Source organism: Chlorocebus sabaeus, chromosome X (assembly GCF_047675955.1).
Source record: "Chlorocebus sabaeus isolate Y175 chromosome X, mChlSab1.0.hap1, whole genome shotgun sequence".
NCBI lineage: Eukaryota > Metazoa > Chordata > Mammalia > Primates > Cercopithecidae > Chlorocebus > Chlorocebus sabaeus.
Window position 1 is genome coordinate 16,088,967 of NC_132933.1, and position 18,726 is coordinate 16,107,692.

The 18,726-nt window shown below is 38.1% G+C and overlaps 1 protein-coding gene and 1 non-coding gene across 3 annotated transcripts in view; both read left to right on the top strand.

Moving 5' to 3' along the window:
- The first annotated feature begins 5,347 nt into the window (after positions 1-5,347).
- The window catches only part of MCF2 (MCF.2 cell line derived transforming sequence), a 129,700-nt gene continuing 116,321 nt past the window's right edge, over positions 5,348-18,726 (top strand). For both annotated transcript variants that reach the window (XM_037989224.2, XM_007992844.3), the window contains exon 1: positions 5,348-5,524. The gene's annotated coding sequence lies outside the window, so the exon portion shown is untranslated. The remainder of the gene's footprint in view (positions 5,525-18,726) is intronic.
- LOC119621018 (small nucleolar RNA U13) lies at positions 13,259-13,362 on the top strand. The gene has a single exon (XR_005237554.2). It is a non-coding gene; the product is annotated as a small nucleolar RNA U13 (small nucleolar RNA).

Below are 18,726 nucleotides of genomic sequence, written 5' to 3' on the forward strand. Positions count from 1 at the left end.
GCTTCACCAGAGAGTCCTTCTCTGCCATGACAATGCTCTAGCTCATTCCTCTCATCTAACAAGGGCAATTTTGTGAGAGTTTTAATGGGAAATCATTAGGAATCCACTTCACAGTCCTGATTTGGCACTTTCTGACTCTTTTTTGTTTGTTTCCTAATCTTAAAAATCTATAAAGGGCACCCGTTTTTCTTCCGTTAATAATGTCAAAAAGACTAAATTGACATCATTAAACTCCCAGGACCCTGAGTTCTTTTCTAAATGGCTGGTATCATCATTTACCAAAGTATCTTCGTCTTTATGGAGCTTATGTTGAGAAATAAAGTTTATATTTTAATTTTTATCTTTAAATTTTATTTTCCACAAACTTTTTGAAGTCCTTTCATATTTGGAATTTTTAAGAATAGAGGTATGAAGGAATAAATTCTGCGATTGTAATCTGTTAACCTTATTTCAACACTAGTTTGATATTGAAAGCCTAGACATGTTTTCCTTCACACTTATTAAAAAGCTATTGTCAGTGGGAAATGAGTATGCTTTCATGCTTAGTAAAAAATATGTATTCAAAATTATAAACAGTATGATCTCAAAATGACTGAAAAAAAAGCCATAATGTTAACTGTGGTTGCCACTGAGTGATGCAATTAAGGCTGGGGTTTGCTTTTCTGTTTCTTTATGCTTTTTCATAGTTTGCAAGTCTTCCACAATGAGCATGTTTTACAAAAAGTGACAAAATAAAAAAACCTTTATGAATAAAAGTGTAGCAAATTTGAACAGTTAGTACTGTACTCCCGTTTCCTATGTACCAGCTTTAATCTGAAGTCTTGTTGTAACTTTGTTAGCAAACCCTTTTTGGTTGATAGGGAAATCTGCACTGTTGATCCATAACAGCTGTTCTTTTGTGTGAAACATGGTACAAGTGAAGTGCTATGCCTAACACCAGGGCTGTGATGCCTCTGTCCACTTACAATTTCATTTTCAGACATGGGAAGCTTGCATGATAGAGTAACTGAGTATTGCTTGGCGGCAAATTAAAGACATCGATGTGGGAACACAAGTTCCCTGTGCATTTTCTGAGTGAGTGCTTTCTCGGATGCCTTTCATTATCCATCTCCTCTCAACTCTTCCACTCCCTAACTTCTCTTGTACAGTGGTCAGTGGGGTGGTTTTCTTGTACCTCCACTCTCTGTGTCCTACGTTGGGAATATAACACCAGTATGATGTCAATTAGTGTTGACAGAGAGTTGGAGAAAAGAGGTGGCAGAGATTAAAATGCATAATCATAGAATTCCCAAAAGAGTATTTTTAAGACAAGTTGATGAGTAACTTTGTCCTTCTGGTACAAGAAGCAAACCAGAAAGCAAACAAAACCCATAAAAACTATTGTTCAAATTGTGAAAAATATCTAGCATTATTATATTGTAAGAATAAGTTTAGAAAACTGTTGCACTTCAGGCAAAAGTCCATTTTAGTTGACCTGAGATTTTGCTAAATTCAATAAGAATTTTATTTTTTTCTGATTATACTGATGATACTTGCTCAAAATCAAGTAATACCTAATAATATAAACATAAAAGTCACTTAGTATCACAATCCCCCTGAGGTAACCATATTTTTTTGAATAAGTATATGTGTATATACACAACATATATACATATATAATTTGTATATATTGAGCTATGTTATACACTAATTTTAAACCGTAAAAAGTCTCATGATCTGTATTAATTAATTCAGATATATATGACTGTTTTAAATAGCTGTGTGGTATTTATTTCATGCACATGGTTTAACTATTTCCTAGTTTATTATATAAATTTCTTCTCCTCCTCCTGCCTGCTGTTATGAATAACATGGCAATGTATTCTGTACAAAAATATTTCCATTCCTGCCAGATTAGCTTCTTGGTGTAAAATCAAAAATGTGGAATTCCTGGGGCAAAAGATGTGCACATGACAAACTATCTTTTAGAAAAGCTATATCAATCTGTGCCCCCCAACAACAGTGAACCAGTTTACCCTCCCCATTCGCAACATTAAGTGCTCTCCATCTTTAATCACTCCCCGTAGATCTGGGGTCAGCAACCCAGTCAGCATCTTTAGGGTTGTAGGGAAAAAAAGGTAATGAAGAATGTGTGACCAAGACTATATGTGGCCCACCAAGGGGGACATTTCTATTATTTTAGCTGTTTACAGAAAAAAAAAAAAAAAATGCCAACTCCCGGATTAAAGGAAAAATACTCTTGGTAATATTAGCTTTTCTTTGCTTATTTGTGAGTTCAAATAGATTTTCCATATACATGTGGGTGTTTGTATTTCTTCTTTTCTTCTTTTCTCAATTACACTTCCTTCACCAATTGTCCTATTAAGTTGCTCATCTTTTTTCCTTTTTTACTCATTATAATTCTGTATATTAGAATATGTGCATTTTGTCATGTATTTCACAAGTATTTTTCTCTGTGTCAATTAATCATGAAGAATATATCTTTTATATTGCACAGAAAGTTTTAGTGTTTATGCAGTCAAAGCAAATATTCCGAGAATGATAGCAGGTGCTACTTTAGATACAGCAGTAAAAGAAGTTCTCTCTGACAAGGTGACATTTGAGCAGAGAAATGAATTAAGTGAGAGAGGGAGCCATTTATATATATGGATGAAGCGGAGTCCAGGCCATGTGAACAGCAAATGCCCAGACCCTGAGATAGGAGCTTTCATGGCATATTGGAGGTACTGCCAGGAGGTCACTGTGACCAAAATGGAGGGAGATTGGTAGGAGTTTAAATTAGGTATGGAAGGATGAGATCATGTAGAGCTGTGTAGGCTATGATAAGGACATTAGATTTTATTATGAATTCCAGTAGAAGTCTGGAATATTATGAACAGAGGAGTGACATAATCTCACTTAAGTTTCAAAAGGATCACTTCTATTTTTGGTATCCTTAAAAAATATGTGTTATATTTTCTTGTTATAAATTAAATGCATGTCCATTTTCAATTATACAGATAACATACAGAAAAGAACCAAGTAAGGATGATAGTATTTTAATAAGCTTTTCTGGAGAGAGAGAGAGATATATATATATACACACACACCTTTATCTACATATATATTAAGGTTGGGACATACCTTAAAGATCTTCTGGCCCAGAAATAAATCCAGGCATTTATGGTCAACTGATCTTAAAAAAGTTGCCAAAAACACGCAATGGAGAAAAGACAGCCTCGTCAATAAATGGTGTTGGGAAAATTGGATATACACATGCAAAAGAATGAAATTAGACACATCTCATACCATGTGCAAAAATCAACTCAAAATGGATTAAAGACTTAAAGGTAAGACCTCAAACTGAATGCTCTTAACACGATGATATGACAAATATATGAGGTCATGGATATGCTAATTACCCTGATTTCATCATTTTACAATGTATATATGTATTAAAACATCACACTGCACTCCATATACATACACATATATATACATATATATGATTTATATATATATATATGTATGATTTAGCCATTCCAGGATGTGTGTGTGTGTGTATATATATATATTTGCTATGTGTCAATTCACAATAAATAAATAACATAGAAGAAACGTTTCTCGACATTAGGCAGAGATTTTTTGGATATGACCCCAAAAGCACAGACAACAAAAGGAAATATAGACAAATGGGATAGCATTAAACTAAAAAGTTTTCCGTACATCAAAGGAAACAACTGAGTCGAAAGACAACCTAGGAATGAGAAAAATACTTACAGACCATACATCTGATAAGTGATTAATACCCAAGATATATAAAGAACTCAATAGCAAAAAGAAGTAGTAAATAACCCAATTAAAAATGGTCAAAGAACCTGAGTAGACATTTCTTAAAAAGAAGACATACAAATGGCCAACCAGTATATGACAAAATGTTCAATATCACTAATCATCACAAATGTGCAAATTAAAACCACATTTAGAGAACACTTTGTACCTGTTAGGGTAGCAGTTATCAAAAACATAAGATAACAAGTGCTTGTGAGGATGTGGAGAAAAGGGAGCCTTTGCTGGTGGGAATGTAAATTAGTACAGCCATTATGGAAAACAGTATGGATGTTTTGGCCCAGAAAAAATCCAGGCATTTATGGTCATATGATCAATTACCATATGATCCAGCAATGCCACTACTGGGTATATATCCAAAGAAAATGAAATCAGTCTGTCAAAGAGATATCTACACTCCCATGTTCATTGCAGCACTATTCACAATCGCCAAGATATGGAAGCAACCTCAAGAAAATATGGTGTGTGTATATATATATATACACATACACACACACACACACACACGCACACACTGGAATGCTATTCAGCCTTTAAAAAAGAATGAAATTCTGTCACTTGTGACAGTACGGATGAACCTAGAGGACGCTACGCTAAGTGAAATAATCCAGACACAGAAAGAAAAATATCGCATGATCTCACTCCTATGGGGAATCTTAAAAAGTCAAACTCATAGAAGCAGAAAGTAGAATGGTGGTTTCCAGAGGATGGGGCAGGGTTTTGGGAGATGTTGATCAAGGGATACATCATTACACGTAGACAGGAGGACAAAGTTCAAGAGATCTGTTTTTTTATTTTTTTAAATTTTTTCATATTTTTATTTGTATATATTTTTTGAGACAGAGCCTCACTTTATTGCCCAGGCTGAAATGCAGTGGTGTGATCTCAGCTCACTGAAACCTCTGCCTCTCGGGTTCAAGCGATTCTCCTGCCTCAGCCTCCTGAGTAGGTGGGATTACAGGTGTCTGCCACCACGCCCAGCTAATTTTTGTATTTTTAGTAGAGATGAGGTTTCACCATGTTGGCCAGGCTGGTCTCAAACTCCCGACCTCAAGTGATCCACCTACCTCAGGCTCCCAAAGTGCTAGGATTACAGGTGTGAGCCGTTGCGCCCTGCCAAGAGATCTATTGTACATCATGATAACTATAGTTAATAACAATATATTGTATACTTGAAAACTGCTAAGAGAGTAGATTTTACATGTCCTCACCAGAAAAAGGATACGTATGTGAGGTAAACAAAGTATTAATTAGCTTGATTTAGCCATTCCGGGATGTATACATACATCAGAAATCATATTGTACACCATATAATTTTTTTTTGTCATGTACAAAAAAAAAAAAAGACATGCCCAGCTTCTTCTGCATTTTGTGCAAAAGTATTTTGTTTTCAAACTGTCGGGCTAACTCTTGAGTGGGCGTTCTGTTTCTCCAGATTTGTCCTTGTAAATAAAAAAAAATTAGGTCTCCTTCCTCTACTGTGATACAGTGTATGATTTATAATTTTGTTTCTCGGTTCTACTTCAAGTCAAGGCTTCTCTACACTTTTAGTTGCTGACATCAGATTGGCTTTGAAACTTTTTTTCATGTTAAGAGCAAGAAGGCTTTTGTTCTTGGAGCAGGCAGAGAGCATTGTGCATTCTTTTGGCCGAGGAAACAGAATACGCTGCCACCATCTTAAGGACAAACATTTGTGGTAAGGATTTCTTTACCTTAGACTAATATAAGAAATGGATGGGGGCGATGAGTGGGTCAGTCTTGGAATATTTTTATAGATAGGATCCCCCGTAGCCAGTCATTTTCATTCTTGTGTTGTTTCCCCTTTTCCCCAGAATCCCCCATTTCTAAGACCAATGAGTTGCAGGACACAGTGCAGTTCTTGTAAAGGTGTATCCATCCATACAGACTGCAATAACCTGCTTTGGGTTTCTCTGACAGTTCTTTGTCTACTGTTTGGGTTCTTCTAAAATAATTAGGATTCCCAAGTAAAGGCAGGTGGGAATTTCTCAACTCTGGATTAAAACCTCACCACTGTAAACCTGGAATTATTGGTATAACAAATCTGATGTGCATCTGGGCTTCATGGGATGGCTGTACCTTGGTGTGGTTCCTATGGAATCTATGGGCCTCAGTTTCTGAGCCCTATAGTGATTAGGACTTGAGAAATTGCCTTGTGAACTTGCATATGATTGGCTTATAAATTTGGACAGCAGATTATTTATTTTCAGTGGGTAAAAGATCATTCCATTATTTGTGTCCAGTTCTTTTTAAGCACGCAAATTTTCCAGACCAAGAACTACCTTGATCCCCAGAAGGTAGCTGGGGGGATGTAGACTTGGGGAGCAAAGAAAAATCGGAGGTCTTCAGGGCGATCTTCCAAAAGAATATGGTGATGTTTCTCACATTTTTTAAAGCAGGGTCCCTAGTGAGGCAAAACCGCATTTTATTCTTGCTCTATAGTATTTATTTGTGGAGGTAGAAAGTTTCTGGGGAAGAAGTGGGACTGTTTATGTGAAGAACCTAGAGGTCTTCTCAGAATGAAAGGGTTGGAAACTCCAACCCTTTTTCTCTCTGATAAGCAAGGTTCTTGGAAGTTTCTTGAGGGGCCCAAAAAGGTCCTAATGAAAACTCACCAAACTAGGTGAAAAAGAGGTAGAAAGGGATGGGAGCAGCTCCCTCCCAGAGCCCTGTGTCCTCATTTTTTCATCTGAGCTGGTTGCCCTCCAGGCTACCTGAAAATCTCTTTCTGAAATTCCCTTTGTCTGTGCTCCTATATCGGATCGTTATTTCCTAGATTCATTGTCTTGCTCTTCGTTGATTTACTTCATCATTTTTGGGGGGGAATACATTCTCTACTAACTTCTTTATATGGATTATAAAGTTTTATTAATAATAATAATTATTATGTCTGAAAATGTCTTTGACAGCCTTCATTTTGGTTTGAGAGTCTGACGCAGTATAAAATTCCAAGCTGAAAAATCTTTTCTCACCGATTTTGTTTTTATTTTTCCATTAGTTTGTAGAATCCACTGTTGCTATTGAGAAGTTCAATGTCATTTTGTTTCATTTTTTTTTCAACTTTAATTTTAGATAAGGGGGTAAATATGCAGATTTGTTATATGGGAATATTACATGATGCTGAGGTTTAAAGTACAGATCCTGTCACCCTGGTAGTGAGCATAGTGCCCAATAGGTGTTTTTTTTTTAATCCTCCCCACCTCCTTGCACCCTCTAGTAGTCCACAATATCTATTGTTCCCATATTAATATCCATGTGTGCTCAATGCTTAGCTCCCATTTATAAATGAGAACATGTGGTACTTGGTTTTCTGTTCCTGCACTAACTTGCTTAGAATTATGGCCTCCAGCTCCATGCATGTTGCTGCAAAGAACGATTTCATTCCTTTTTTATGGCTGCCTAGTATTCCATAGAGTATATGTAGCACATTTTCTTTTCTTTCTTTTTTTTTTACTTTTATTTTTTATTTTTATTATTATACTTTAAGTTTTAGGGTATATGTGCACAACGTGCAGGTTTGTTATGTATGTATACATGTGCCATGTTGGTGTGCTGCATGCATTAACTCGTCATTTACATTAGGTATATCTCCTAATGCTATCCCTTCCCCCTCTCCCCACCCCACAACAGGCCCCGGTGTGTGATGTTACCCTTCCTGTATCCAAGTGTTCTCATTGTTCAATTCCCACCTATGAATGAGAACATGTGCGGTGTTTTGTTTTCTGTTCTTGTGATAGTTTGCTGAGAGTGATGGTTTCCAGCTGCATCCATATCCCTACAAAGGACATGAACTCATTCTTTTTTATGGCTTCTTAGTATTCCATGGTGTATATGTGCCACATTTTCTTAATCCAGTCTGTCACTGATGGACATTTAGGTTGGTTCCAAGTCTTTGCTATTGTGAATAGTGCCGCAATAAACATATGTGTGCATGTGTCTTTATAGCAGCATGATTCATAATCCTTTGGGTATGTACCCAGTAATGAGATGGCTGGGTCAAATGGTATTTCTAGTTCTAGATCCTTGAGGAATCGCTACACTGTCTTCCACAATGGTTGAACTAGTTTACAGTCCCACCAACAGTGTAAAAGTGTTCCTATTTCTCCACATCCTCTCCAGCACCTGTTGTTTCCTGACTTTTTAATGATTGCCATTCTAACTGGTGTGAGATGGTATCTCATTGTGGTTTTGATTTGCATTTCTCTGATGGCGAGTGATGATGAGCATTTTTTCATGTGTCTATTGGCTGCATAAATGTCTTCTTTTGAGAAGTGTCTGTTCATATCCTTTGCCCACTTTTTGATAGTTTTTTTTTTTTTCTTGTAAGTTTGTTTGAGTTCTTTGTAGGTTCTGGATATTAGCCCTTTGTCAGATGAGTAGATTGCAAACATTTTCTCCCATTCTGTAGGTTGCCTGTTCACTCTGATGGTAATTTCTTTTACTGTGCAGAAGCTCTTTAGTTTAATGAGATCCCATTTGTCAATTTTGGCTTTTATTGCCATTGCTTTTGGTGTTTTAGACATGAAGTCCTTGCCCATGCCTGTGTCCTGAATGGTATTGCCTAGGTTTTCTTCTAGGGTTTTTATGGTTTTATGTCTAACATTTAAGTCTCTAATCCATCTTGAATTAATTTTCATATAAGGTGTAAGGAAGGGATCCAGTTTCAGCTTTCTACTTATGGCTAGCCAGTTTTCCCAGCACCATTTATTAAATAGGGAATCCTTTCCCCATTTCTTGTTTTTGTCAGTTTTGTCAAAGATCAGATGGTTGTAGATGTGTAGTATTATTTCTGAGGGCTCTGTTCTGTTCCATTGGTTTATATCTCTGTTTTGGTACCAGTACCATGCTGTTTTGGTTACTGTAGCCTTGTAGTATAGTTTGAAGTCAGGTAGCGTGATGCCTCCAGCTTTGTTCTTTTGGCTTAGGATTGTCTTGGCAATGCGGGCTCTTTTTTGGTTCCATATGAACTTTAAAGTAGTTTTTTCCAATTCTGTGAAGAAAGTCATTGGTAGCTTAATGGGGATGGCATTGAATCTATAAATTACCTTGGGCAGTATGGCCATTTTCACGATATTGATTCTTCCTATCCGTGAGCATGGGATGTTCTTCCATTTGTTTGTGTCCTCTTTTATTTCATTGAGCAGTGGTTTGTAGTTCTCCTTGAAGAGGTCCTTCACATCCTTTGTAAGTTGGATTCCTAGGTATTTTATTCTCTTTGAAGCTATTGTGAATGGGAGTTCACTCATGAATTGGCTCTCCATTTGTCTGTTATTGGTGTATAAGAATGCTACTGACTTTTGCACATCGATTTTGTATCCTGAGACTTTGCTGAAGTTGCTTATCAGCTTAAGGAGATTTGGGGCTGAGACAATGGGGTTTTCTAAATATACAATCATGCCATCTGCAAACACGGACAATTTGACTTCCACTTTTCCTAATCGAATACCCTTTATTTATTTCTCTTGCCTGGTTGCCCTAGCCAGAACTTCCAACACTATGTTGAATAGGAGTGGTACATTTTCTTTATCCCATTTACCATTGATGGCAACCTGGGTTGATTCCATGTCTTTGCTATTGTGAACACTGCAGTGATGAACATACAAATGCATGTGTCTTTTTGGTAGAATAATTTCTTTTGGGTACATACCCAGTAATGGGATTGCTGTGTCCAGTGGTAGATTTGTTTTAAGTTCTTTCAGAAATCTCCAGGCTACTTTTCACAGCGGCTGGACTAATTTACATTTCCACCAACAGTGTATAAGTGTTTGCTTTACTCTGCTGCCTTGCCAGCCAGCATCTGTTGTTTTTTTATTTTTTAGTAATAACCATTCTGACTGGTGTGAGATGGTATCTCATTGTGGTTTTGATTTCCTTTTCTCTGATGATTAGTGATGCTAAGTATTGTTTCATATATTTGTTGGCCACTTGTATGTCTTCTTTCAAAAAGTGTCTGTTCATGTCATTTGCCCACTTTTTAATGGTGTTATTTGGTTTTTACTTGTTAATTTATTTAAGTTCCCTATAGATTTTGAATATTAGGCCTTTGTCAGATACATAGTTTACAAATATCTTCTCCCATTCTGTAGGTTGTCTGTTTGCTCTGCTGGTAGTTTGTTTTACTGTACAGAAGCTCTTTAGTTTAATGAGGTCCCACTTATCTGTTTTTGGTTTTGTTGCAATTGCTTTTAGGGACTCAGCCAAAAATTCTTTCCAAGGCCAATGTCAAAAAGAGTTATTTCCTAGGTTTTCTTCCAGGATTTCTATAGTTTGAGATCTTACATTAAAATCTTTAATCCATTTTTAGTTAATTGTTGCATATGGAGAAAGGTAGGGGTCCAGCTTCAGTCTTCTGCATATGGCTAGCCAGTTATCTCAGCACCATTTACTGAATATGGAATTGTTTACCCATTGCTTGTTTTGGTTGGCCTTGTCAAAGATTAGATGGTTGTAGCTGTGCAGCTTTATTTCTGAGCTCTCTATTCTGTTCCTTTGGTCTATGTATCTGTTTTTGTATCACTACCAAGCTGTCTTTATTTGTTTGTTTTTGAGACTGAGTCTCACTCTGTCACCCAGGCTGGAGTGCAATGGCATGATCTCAGTTCACTGCAACCTCTGCCCCTGGATTCAAGCAATTCTCCTGCCTCAGCCTCCTCAGTAGCTGGAATTACAGGTGCCCGCCACAACACCTGGCTGATTTTTGTATGTTTTAGTAGAGATGGGGTTTCACCATGTTGGCCAGGCTGGTCTCAAACTCCTGACCTCAAGTGATCTGCCCACCTCAGCCTCCCAAAGTGCTGGGATTACAGGTGTGAGTCACTGTGCCCAGCCACCCAAGCTGTTTTGTTTACTGTAGCTTTATAGTATAGTTTGAAGTTGGGTAGTGTGATGCCTCCGTCTTTGTTCTTTTTGCTTCGGATTGCTTTAGTTATTTGGGCTCTTTTTTGGTTCCATGTGAATTTTAGAATAGTTTTTCTTTCTAAGTCTGTGAAGAATGTGATTAGCAGTTTGATAGGAATAGCACTGAATCTGTAAATTGCTTTGGGCAGTATGGCCATTTTTATCATATTGATTCTTCCAATCCATGAACATGGAATGTTTTTCCATTTATTTGTGTCATTCCTGATTTCTTTCAGCAGTGTTTTGTAGTTCTCCTTGTAGAGGCTTTTCACCTTGGTTAGGTGTATTTCTAGGTATTTCATTTTCTTTGTGGCTATTGTAAGTGGGATTGTGTTCTTTATTTTTGTTTAATTTTTCATTTCCACAGGTTATTGGGGAACGGGTGGTGTTTGGTTACATGAGTAAGTTCTTTAGTGGTGATTTGTTACATTTTGGGGACTGTGTTCTTGATTTCACTCTCAGCCTGGATGTTGTGGATACATAGAAATGGTACTGATTTTTGTACATTAATTTTGTATCCTGCAACTTAAGTTGTTTATCATTTCTAGGAGCCTTTTGGCAGCATCTTTAAAATTTTCTAAGTATAGATTCATATCATCAAGGAAAAGAGATTGTGTGACTTCTTTTCATACGTGGAGGCATCTTTCTCTTGCCTGATTGCTCTGGCTAGGACTTCCAGTACTATGTTGAATAGGAGTGGAGAGAGGGCATCCTTATCTTGTTCTGGTTCTCAAGATGAATGGTTCCACATTTTGCCCATTCAATATGATGTTTACTGTGGGTTTGTCATAAATGGCTCTTATTATTTTGATGTATTTTTTTGATACCTAGTCTGTTGAGGGGTTTTATCATGAAGGGATGTTGGAAGTTATTGAAAGCTTTCTCTGTGCCTATTGATCCTTTGTAAGAGATTTACTTCTTTCCATCTATAAATATTTAAGTTCTCTATCATGTCTGTGGTATACTTTAAAATTCATAAGGATGTCTATCAGTGTAGTTATTTCTGAATAATCTCATTTTGCATTTGATAGGCTCTTTTAATACAAATATTCTTGTTCTTCAGTTCCGGAAAAGTTTTTTTCTATTTCTTCTATTATTTCTTTGAAATATCCTTCCCAATTTTCCCTTGTGTATGTTTTTTTGTTTTTTGTTTGTTTTGTTTTGTTTTGTTTTGACAGAGTCTTGCTCTGTCACCCAGGCTGGAGTGCAATGGCACAATCTTGGCTCACTGCAACCTCCACCTCCAGGGTTTAAACAATTCTCCTGCCTCAGCCTCCTGAGTAGCTGGGATTACAGGCACCCACCGTCATGCCCAGGTAATTTTTGTATTTTTTGTAGAGAGGGGGTTTCACCATGTTGGTTAGGCTGGTCTTGAACTCCTGACCTCAGGTGATCTCCCCTCCTCGGCCTCCCAAAGTGCTGGGATTACAGGCATGAGCCACCGTGCCCAGCCTATCCTTTCCCATTTTCTCTGTTCTTTTTTTCTCTTGGATTCCTGTGGGATATTGGACCTCCTGAATTTATTCTTCATGTCTCTTATCTTTTTTTCTCACTCAACACTGAGACAATTCCACTATACTTTGCTAGAAACTCAATTTCTCACTCTCAAATAACAATTTCACCCTTCCCTTATTTCCTCAAATTTTCCACACTCACTCCTCTCTCTCCTCCTGATCACTATCATCTAATGACTGCAATTCATGACTTAGAAGAGAAAATAGATACAGGAGGTATATTAAGGCACATTACTGGGATTAACACATGCAGAAGAGTAGGGAAGAGAAGGAAGAAGGCTTCGTGACAGAAGCCTCATGCAACCTTACAAGAAATTCTAAAGATTGAATAATTTGCCAGTGTGGTCCCCATTTGGGACCAGGGAACTAGCCCCTGATACACCAAGTTGTTCAGTCATTTAATGTGATATGCCTTTGGAAGGGGCTATGACCTTGGCTAGGTAGCTCTTTTCAGCTGAAGCAATCCCTGAATAAGGCTGACAGCCAAAGACTTATCTGCCAGCCTTCTCAACAGACGGGGCAATAAGTCCTTCCTTCCTGAAGGAGGATCTGAAGGGCACATTACAGTGTCTACCACATCAGCTACCTGCACCTATCAGTGTTGTGCTGATATTGGCTCGAACCAGCTAGTGAGGGTCAACTCTGCACTTCCCTTCCTAACTTTGCATTCAGTGACATTGTGTTGGTAGCTTAGGACGCTTCTGTGGAGGTTTTAAAGTTTTGCCAATCTTTTTCAGGTCTAAAAGCTCTCTTTCTTTTTCTCCAACTTTTCTTTGTTCACAGTATTCCATTATTGTTTATGGATTATAATAAGGATTTGAACCTTTCAGTGTGTAACCAATTAGCATTGTTTTTAAAGTTCACTGTTCCCTGAACTACATCTGTTTCTTTCAGAGATTTTTTCCATTTATCATTCCATCCATATATCATCTCTTCAGCTCTTAAAGGACCAGGCACTGTGTTAGGTGATGGGGACACAGTAGTGAAGAAGACACAAAAAGATCCTTCTTTAGTTCATAAGTGTGATGATTGGGTTTTCATGGACATGTGTGAGATGTGCCTCCCTCAAAACTTGTTACAACATTGGCACATTACCCGTCTGACATGAAGGGGAAAAAGGACGTAAAAGGTTCCTGGTGTAGGTAATTTTTTCTTGTCAGAGAAAAAAACTAGTAAATATACAGATAAATACTATTATTTAAGGAAGTTGTCATTGCTATGAATGAACAAAATTCAGTGGATGGAGCATATGGGAGTAGGGGGATGTCTGTTTTAAAGAGTAGACTGGGACCGTGTCTCTGCTGTGACAGTACTTCAACAGAGACCTGAATACAATCTGGATAGCAGGCCAGGTAAACCATTGCAGTGGGAGGCAGCCCCAGGGGTGATGGACTCTGAGGAAAGAACAAGCACTCTATGTTCCAGGAACACCAGGAAGGCTAGTGTGGTTGGAGCAAAGTGTACGAGGTTAAGATTGACAAAGCAGGCAGGGCCCAGATATTTTCACTGTTTGTCTTGGGCTCCTTTTGCATTTGGTGACTTCTGTCTGTTGGGGTTCTACCCGAGAAACAAGAACTAGTAAACTTTGTACATGTATGTGTAGAATCTTACGTGTGTGCTTTACATTTGTGTATTTTTAAATTATGTATTATATACATGCATGTATAATCTATTGACAGAGTGAGACACACAGAGGCGGAGAAAGAAAGAGACAGAGAGAGGGTGTTTTTGTAGTAGGCAGGTGGTTATTTCAAGAAATTGATTTTCAGGATCATGGGGTGCTGGCTAGGCAAGTTTGAAATATATAAAGCAGGCCAGCAGGCTGGAAATTCTCAGGCAGGAGTTGACACCTCAGACTTGAGGCAGAATTTCTTCTCCTTCAGGGAAATTTTAGTTTTGCTGTTAAGACCTTTCAACTGATTGGATGAGCCACCCAGGTTTTCAAGGCTAATCCCCTTTGTTTAAAGTCAACTGATTGTAGAAATTAATCATATATACAAAAATCTCACAGCGAGGCCCAGATTAGTGTTTGATTGATTAATTATAGCCTAGCCAAGCTGACACGTAAAAGTAACCATCACGGTGACTTGCCTCAAACATTTGGTGATCTTAGCCTGCCTGTTCGTATTTAAAGATGACATCCAGAAAAACTGATGGGGGAGTTTATAGGAGAGGGTTGCCAACTGGAAATTTTTGCTTAGGGTGACCAAGAGGAGGTATAGAATCTTATAATGGGAAACCCATAAATACCAGATTGGGAAGTTTTTCCTCCAGAGGGCCTTCAGTTTCCCCAGAGAAGTCTCTACTCCCTTGGGAGGAGGGGATGTGCTATGTGTGGGTGCTGTCCTTCGATAATGGGTGGATCTGGGGAGGCAGGAGGGACTTTTCCCACATTAGAGTCTTTTAATGAATGTCACTGTTTTGGGGCATGAGCCTCACTCCTACCCTTCACAGTACCTGCTGTCTCCAAATCGCAAGGCTTCCCTTTGGTCCATATTCCTTTCTGTGAGCCTATCTCCCACCTCATCCTAAGCTGGGGTTCCCTGAACATTGACTCATGACTTTGTCTACCTTTGACCTTCCAAAACTAGTGAAAATAGTGTTTCATCTGCCATTTCAAACTACACAGACTAATTATTGCATGAAACAGCCTTTAACCATTGAGAGGAAGGTAAGGAAGGGAGTGTCTTTCTTTGCATCCTGAAGAACCACAGTGGCTTGGGAGGGGTCTGCAACAGCAACAGCCACAGAGCCAGTGACTGAGATGTAGCACAAATGCTACAGACCTCTGGGTTTCAGCTGACCCCTAAGGCCCCTGGATCCATGGCTTGGTCTGAATATGGGTAGTGGTGGTGAAACTCTCCTCCAGCTACAACGGTATTTCAAGTCATGCCAAAATATCAGTATGCTATTAAAATGGAGATACGGCTATCATCTTCTTCCCAATATTATAACGTGCTGTTCCTCCTGGGGGAGGCTCAGATGAGGCTGTTCTGTCCTTCTGGATTGAGTGCCTCCAGATAGGATGATTGAGAATGAAGATTCTGGGTAGAACAAATTATCATAGGAGGGGTAGGCTCCTAAGAAAAGAAATCTGGCTTGGATGGAAAAGGAGGAAGGAAGCAGAAGGAACCTAAACCAGAGAAAAGGAAGTGGTCAGGTGAAAGGGAAAACAATGCAAATTGGGCCTAAGAATCTCCCAGCACCTATTTCTCTCCTTTCATCATCCTCCATCACAACTTCGTTCTCATGTCCCCAATTTAATGCCCACACCCTATTCTAAGTTTATTCCATCGGAGTCCTCTGAAAGAAGACCAAGGACACAAACAGACTCTGAAAGAACAGATAAATGACTAGGAAACAGAAAAAGATGCTCGACCACACAAGTAACCCAGAACTAGCTATTTCAACAACAATAAGAGGCCTTGGAAAGTCTGTCCTGAGAATACTTTCAAAATGAGTGTATCTCTAGCTTGAAATTTTAATACAGGATATTCTCTGTGCACATCCAAAGATTAGATTTCAGATAAAAATGACAATGTTCTTAGGAGAAAAAATATTTTGTTTTAAAATATCAGGGTTTCAATATTTCTATATTTAAAAAACATGGTATCTATCAACTGATGCATGAATAAACAAAATGTCGTCTAGCCATACAATGAAGTATTATTCAGCCTTAAAAAGGAATGAAATACTGATACATGCTACAGCATGGTTAAACCTGGAGAACGTGCTAAGTGGAAGAATCCAAATATAAAAGCTACATATTGCAGGATTCCGTCTGCGTGAAATGTCCAGAATAGGTAGATCCATTGAGACAGAAAATAGATTAGTGGTTTCCTAGGGCTGGTGGTGATGTGGGGCCTTAGGAAGTGACAGCTAAAGGGTACAGGTTTCTTTTGGGGATGATGAGATGTTCTAAAATTAGATTGTGATGGTTGTACATCTCTGTGAATATATTTAAACCATTGAATTGTACACTTTAAATGGGAGACTTGTATGGCATGTGTATTCTATCTCACTAATGCTGTTACAATAAAAAATATGATATTCTGGAATACTGGAATCCTTAAAATTGATACAGTGATTGCTAAGAGGTGAATCTATTCATGGATTGGGAGACTAGACTTTATAAGCTTTATAAGCACTAAGATTCCTTTAAGACAGAGGAAGACTGAGAATTACGGAATTTTATTCTGGCATAATGTTATCAAGCTACAGATCTGCAAAATTATAATTCATTGGTATGGTTGTTTTCATTTCAGAAATGCTAGGATCAGAGTCAGCCAACTTACAGTCTAGTTCTAGTTATGCTTTGGACAAACAGCACAAACTTCGGAAACTCAGCTCCTCAAAACCTCAGTCTCCTCACCTGGAAAGTGGCAGTAAATAAACTGGGCCTTCCTTGTACATGTGTTGGGAGGATCAAATGAGATGAGAGATGAAAAAGTGCTTAAAACATTATGCAAATGAAGATGTATACTTAGTATTAATTTTGTAATTATTAGTAGTAACAGCAACTGTATATCAAATTAAAATGGTAAACTACTCATCATGTAAAGACTTGATCCTTTAAATTTGTCTTTATATGAACTAAACAACATGTCTTACATACTAAGTCCTCGTTGTACATTTCTTATTGGTCATCGTTGCCTAAGAATATATATTTTTGAGAAATAACCAGGTCATATGTACAACTATGGACCTATAGTACAGTCTATTACCTATACTTTTATCTTCACGTGACCTATATAACCAGTCTGGTAAAACCAGTTTTGTTAGGTCAAGCTGTTTAACTTGGTCTTCTAGCTGTTTAACTTGGTCATCTTTTCAGATGGCAGTCTCAAGTCCCAATTCATGTCAGTAAATATTTGATTGGGTGGCACAGAAACTCAGAAAGAAACAAGCCATTCCCATTTCATTGAGCCTAAACTCATCATGCCTAATGTGGAAAGAAGCAGGTCTAGCTAAAAATTAAAGAAAGAATTGGGAAGTTATGATTCCAAACTCCTACTCCTGACTCTAATTTTGCCCCAAGCAGTTAACATTTGCATTTCCAATATATCATCATCGTTTGAGCAAGTACTCAAAGCATTTCATAAAAGGACTGCCAACATTTACAGAAGTAGTTGTTTGCTCGACTACAAATATAATTGCATTGGAAATATTCTTAAACTTTTTACACAGCCTTTGGCCATCAGAACAGAGCACGGATTTTTATTTTTATTTTTATTCTGAGACAGGGTCTCGCTTTGTCACCAAGGCTAGAGTACAGTGGCACAATCGTGGCTCACTGCAGCCTCAATCCCTGACCTCCAACCGGGCTCCGGTGAGCCTCCCACTTCAGACCCCAGAGTAGCTGGGACTACAGGGATACACCACCACACCTGGCTGATTTTTGTATTTTTTATGGAGACGGGGTCTCCCTTTGCTGCTCAGGCTGGTCTTGAACTTCTGGGCTCAAGTGATCCAACTACCTTGACCTTCCAAAGTACTAGGATTACAGGCGTGAGCCACCGCGTCTGGCCCAGAGCAAGTTTTAAAGGAGCTACTTCTTTTAAAGCACAACAGAAATCATATTTACCTCTGAAACAATGTTTTCTTTGGAAAGGAAAGTTTTGGCCTTTAAAATGGCACGAAATTGAAGATCTATAAATGGAAACATATAAGAATAAAATTTCTGAGGAATTTCCTGAGAAGGGATAAACATTAAGTCAATGTCAGGGCCTGGATTCGGGTCAATTCATTGATCAATCTCTTTGGGCTTACTTAGCTGAGGGTGTCAAAATGACTCCCTTGCATTTAACATACTTTTCAGGATTTTTACATACATCTAAGAAGGCTCCATGATGCCAATCTGGAGTTAGATTATAATGTATTAGTCATAATGTATTAGTTTGGATTCTTTTGGTTGCAAATGATAGAACCCCAACTGTAAGCTAGTTTAAGCACAAAAGAAAATTTATTGATCTATGTAACTGAAAAATCTAGTGGGTGGATATTTCTTCAGTCATGGCTGGATCCAGATGTTCAAATAATATCATTAGGAATCTGTTTATATGTATCAGCCCTGTTTTCATGATATTGGTTTCATTTTCAGGCAGCCTGTCTTTGCAGCCTTAGGCTTACCTCATCTTTGTAACGAACAATTCAGTGAAGATAATTTCTACCTTTCGTTGGTTCTAGAAATTCCTGGGATTGTGTATGATTGCTTCAAACTTATCACAGTGGTCATGGGGACAGAATACGCTGATTTATTTGACCTGGACTACCCTCCTGCCCTGAAGTGGGGGTTTGCTGGAAGTCTCATCTGTGTCACATGGATTTAGAATGGAACAGGGACTCTCCATAGGAATGTTGAAGTACATAGATGCCAACTAGGCAGGCAAAAACTACCAATGTCCCCTGCACACCTGGCAAAGAACCTGATGTGTGAAACTTGATACAGTCCTTTATATAATCATAAGTA